This window comes from Chinchilla lanigera, unplaced genomic scaffold (genome assembly GCF_000276665.1).
Source record: "Chinchilla lanigera isolate Chin_1 unplaced genomic scaffold, ChiLan1.0 scaffold00108, whole genome shotgun sequence".
Classification (NCBI taxonomy): Eukaryota; Metazoa; Chordata; class Mammalia; order Rodentia; family Chinchillidae; genus Chinchilla; species Chinchilla lanigera.
In genome coordinates this window covers 4,538,299-4,543,873 of record NW_004955509.1, presented here as the reverse complement: position 1 = coordinate 4,543,873, position 5,575 = coordinate 4,538,299, and positions in this window count along the sequence as shown.

The window sequence follows — 5,575 nt, the reverse complement described above, 5'->3', positions numbered from 1 at the left end:
AAAAAATGGCTAGATTAATGAACGAAAAATTGTTCAACCATGAAAAACAAAAGTGTAAATGCTTTGAATAAACTGTCACTGCCCTCTCCCTGCTGAACTCACCTCTGACTATAAAATTATTTTGCCCCTTTAAAAATATAATTATAAAATGATACACAAAAATTCATCTTCTAAACATAATGAAATACCACATAAAATTTAAGCCAACTAAATTGGCAATGAAGGGGATTTGTTAAGGTACTTAAGCCCCACCCCCTCGAAATTCCATACATAAACCCAATCCCATCAGCTCTAAAAATTCTCAACCTACAGAACAATTCCTTTTCTTGGCTTTCGCTACTGGAGTGGGACCGATAATCCCCTTGTTTTTAAATTCTCCCCTTCCTCCATTTCTTTACTGACACTCTAGTGCATTTCCCACCTTCTGAAGTGCTTGCTACTCTGCCTCCCTCACCCCGTAAGAAGCCTTCCCCAGCCCTGCGCACTCTACCCTCTTCACGACCGCTTTCTATTCCCTTGGCATCAACTACCATTTCCAGAAACGTGAGTCACAACGTTCCCATTCAATACTCATGGCACCTACCACCTCCACCAGACTCTCTGCTGAGTCCTGTACTTTCATCTGGATAAAACCCAACTTTCTCCTAATGTGACCACTATGGCCTTTTCTTTTATCCCCACTTACATCCAGTCAGGCGGCCAGATTTTGTCGATTACCTCACCTTGCCTTCTCAGGAATCTGTCCCCATTACTATCCCCAATCACCATTCCCCCTCAGCTTTGTATTTCCTGATCCCTTGGGCATAAAAATAGCCTTGAGTAGCCCAATCACTTTTAACTAGATTTAGGTGAGCAGCGATCAACAACTGTTTTGACTAGTTATGTTCCCTTCCATTTTGTCATATTAAAAACTCAAACATAGTGCCAGGCATAGTGGTGCATGCCTATAATTCCAGCACTCAAGAGGCTGAGACAGGAAGATCATTGTGAGTTCAAGGCCAGTAGACAGTCGTTTTTTTTGCCCTGCCATCTTTTCCCAACTGGACTTTTAATTCAGTTCCAAATTGGTCATTCCTATAATTGTTAACCTAGTAAGTGCTTCTATCAAAACCCTTCTCAACAAACAATGTCTCTATATTAAGAAATCCTTCTGATGGTGGATTAGAATTTCTAGATTTTTTAATTTTTGAATTAGTGGATTCTCATTTTCATGTTACTTTATTCAAGCTAGTAAATTCTTCCCTTAGGTTCCTGGTAACGTTGTAAAAATCACATACTGCGGTTTTACAGTTTTTAAAGCATTTTAAATACTGATAAGCAATGAACCTTCTTCAGTACTGGGGATTGAACCCAGAGCCTTTGAACTGAGCTACATCCCTAACCCTTTTATCTTTATGAAACAGGGTCTCAGCTAAATTACCCAGATGGAACTGGAACCGGCATTCCTCCCGCCTCTTTTTTTGTTTTCTCCCCCTCCTGCCTCTTAACATGTTCTACCAGTTTGAACCGCCAGTGATACATGCACAACTGTCCCATCAGGCAGCTTATACCACTGGTGGTACAAGTGGACTAATCACTTTTATCAGTCTTTTTACTAATAAAATTAATAAAAAGCCATCTGATGGGACAGTCGTGCATGTACCACCGGTGGTTCAAGCTGCTCCAGCCAGACATATGGATTATGGCCCTGTTGTGAAATGTGTTAATAACTGTCATGCCTGATCAACAAAACTAACTTGACTAATAATGATCCTACTCTCTATCTCACCTAAATGAACACATGATTATTACTGCTTTTCCTAAACACATTACTTTGGGTCTGTGAGATGGTGTAAATGTAGGGCTCACACTGACATGGTTGCTGCACGTACATCTTAAACATTGGTAAGAAGATTAACAGTGGGCCTTTCAATAACTAGAACAACTTTTAAAACTTGGCAACTGCAGAATTATGAAGTGTTTTTATCTTTTGCTAATATAATTAACAACATGCTTTGCACATATAGCCCAATATATCTTTTAATCAGCATTAACAACAACCAAAAAAAAGGAAGGGGGCAATGCAGGGGCTGGCTTGTAATATACCTGTTTCACAAAACCAACATTTATAGACATACTCCAGGTTAATGATCAAGAAGCATGTTCTAGCTGAGTGTGGTGGCACACACCTGTAATCCCAGACTCAAAAGGCTGAGGCCAGAAGACTGCTTTGAATTGGAAGCCAGTCTGCCCAACAGAGTGGGTTCAAAGCCAGCCTCAACTACACAGTGTAATCCTGTCTCAAAAAAAACACCAAAAAACATAAATAAATAAATAAAAAGTTTTTAAAATTTTATATTCATCCTCTGGAACAAAGCTAAGAAGCCAGTTCATTTTTGCCGAAAAAATTGAAGCCTGGCTTTCTTTCAGCAGAATGGGAAGACGATAAAGGAAAAGGAAAAAAAAGACAAAAAAAGGTTTTAAAAATTTAAAGCTGGGCATGATGGTCCACATGTATAACCCCAGCAGCCAGGAGGCTGCAGGAGGATGACAATTCATGGGGAGCTTAGGCCGCAGCAGCAGGCAGCCTAGACTCCCTAGCACGGCAGACTGGGGGAGGGGGGTTGAAAGTATCTACAATTCTATGCTAGCACCTTGAGGGAAAATGTAAACTACCAGCATTAACTCTTAAGTAAGAGATGGAAAACCCGATAACGATGAAATTTTGAAATTTTTCCCAAAGCTATCTGAACTACACCAGGGCATAACTCTCAATTCCTTTTTACAAAACTAATTTACCTTTTAAAACAAAACTTTACAAAAATAATTTAACTCAGCTACAAAGGTAGTTGATTATGAATTCCAAATATCTGCAAATTTGATCCATCATGCACATAGTAATACACACCCCAGTACACACACAGAGACCCTGAGGCGGTATCATCCTAGAGCTGAAGAGTGCAGCCAAATAACGACCCACATGAACAAGTCCGAAAGAAAACCCTGATATTCTCAACAGATGCTGTAAAGCTGAAATTCAACATCTATTTTTTATTTCAAACAAGTTATCCAGTCAAACTAGAATATCTTCTTTACAGAAAAGGAATGAAGCATTGATACATGCTACGACATGGATGACTCACGAAAACATGCTAAGTGAAAGACGCCATGCACAAGAGACCACATATGACAGGATTCCGCTTACATGAAACACCCAAGCGGCAGCACATCTACTGCATCTACGCAGATCAGCAGCTGCTAGGGGTGGAGGAGTTTGGGGGTACTGAAAATGTTCTAAAAGTAACAGCGATAGCTACACAACACTGTATCTAATAAAAACCACTGAGCTGTGTATTTTTAAAGGATAGACTTTGTAACAGTTTTATCTCAATAAAGCTGCTTTAATATACAAGTATATCAATATTAAACCAGCTCCTGTGAGAACATGTCTTCTGGAATAGGAGAGTGATGTCACTATACTTTATAACAAAAAGGCACATATTAAACCAAAAGTAAAACACTAGAAGTATTCCCTGTAACATCAAAATTAAGACACAGATGCCTGTAACACCACATTAGTACTCAAGATTATGTAAGAACTGCTAACCACTGGATTTAGGTAGGATATAATTATTATTTGAAAAAAGTTAAACTTAATTACATATGACACAGTATATCTACGAAATGAAAGAAGATCAACAGAAAAACTACTATCAATAAGAATTCACCGAATGTTCTAATATAAAGTTACAGACAAAACTTTTCGTTTTATTTATGGCACTGGGAATTGAACTCACAGCCTTTGCCCTGAGTTACACCCTGGACCTTTTTAAATAGTTTTATGTTGAGACAGATTCTGGCTAATTTGCTTAGACTAGGCTCAAACCTGCCATCCCCCACCTCAGCCTCTTAATGTACTGGGATCATAGGCGTGCGCCATTATGCCAGACTAAAAAGTTTTCTTATATAACACAAATGGAAAACACCAATTCTTACTTCCCTACACCCATAACTCAAAAGGAGGAAAGGTTTATACAGCTCACAGTTTGCAGAGGTTTCAGTCCATAGCTGGCGGACTCCAAGGCAGGGTGGCCTGACAGAGAAGCATAAAGGAGGAGAGCTGCGCACTGAACCAGTGAACAGCAGCCTCTAAAGAGAAAGTTGGAGGGAGGAGGCGGGGAGGAAAAAGATCCAGGCCACACCCCCAGTGTCCCGCCTCTTCCCACTATACCCCACCTCCTAACAGCAAGAAAGCTAGTAAACCCCCATAAACCAGTCAACCTCCAAAAGCCCTGCCTATGACCACATCAAGCTCTTGGGGGACATCTAGAGATAAACCATAACTGCTAAGAATAAGATATAAAGAAACGGCCAGACATGGTAGTTCACACAGGACGCTAAGGCAGGAGGATTGCTGCAACTTTGAGGCCAGCCTGAGCTCCATAATGAGTTCAAGGCCAGCCTGAACTATATAATGAGATCCTATCTCCAAATTAAAACCAGTATCTTTAAAATTTTGTATTTTTCTAGGAAATTGTTCATTTTGTATAAATGACAAAATCTGAAAAGCCAAAGATATCCCATTTCAAAAACTATTACTAAATCAAAAAAAATCTCACATAAAGGAAACCAAGTACACAGTTCCATAGATGGAATCTTACTCCCAATAAACAGATCATCTCTATTAAACACACCCATTTTGAAACAGAATACTCTCATATTCATCTGTAAAGTTTGCTGGGCACCGTGGTGCACATCTGGAGGCTGAAGCATGAGGATCCCGTCAGTCCAGGAGTTCTGGAACAGCCTGGGCAACATAGCGAGACTCCCCAACTCAAAAAAAAAAAAAATTTAACACTCATGAGCCTAACATAATCTCAATCTCCTTATCAAAACAAGGCAGGAGGATCACAAACTGGAGCCCAGCCTGGGCAATTTAAGGAGACTCTGGCTCAAAAAAATAAAAAAAATTTTAAAAAATCCCAGCACAAGGGAGGCTAAGGCAGGAGGATCACTGTGAGTTTGAGGCCAGCCTGGGCTACATTACATAGTGAGTTCAAGGCCAGCCCATACTACATAGCGAGGAGACCCCCGTCTCAAAAAGCCAAAAAATAATAAATAAATAAAGGAGCTGGGGGATGTGGCTCAGTGCAAAGGCCCCAAATTCAATCCCCAGTAGGGGGGGAAAAAAAGACAAAGACTATGTAAAAAAAAAAAGTATATGGCAATAACAAAAGGATGCAAATATCCAGAACATCCAAAAATAGTTTAAAATGGAAAATCTATTAATGTGCTTTATTAGACTAGTATGTGCAGCAGAAACTGTAGAAAATTCAACTCCTACTTGTAGTAAAAACTCTAAAATGCTAACTAGAAGAGAACCTAAATTTTAAAAAGCAGTAATATCCAATCACCTGAACAAAGCCCACTACAACAGTACACTTAGAGCCGGATGTGGTGGCGCACACCTGTAATCCCGCCACTCGGGAGGCAGAGGCAGGAGAATCCTTGCGAGTTCAAGACCAGCCTGGGCTACAAAGTGAGCTCAAGGTCAGCCTGAACTGCATAGCGAGACCCTGTCTCAAAAAGACAAAAA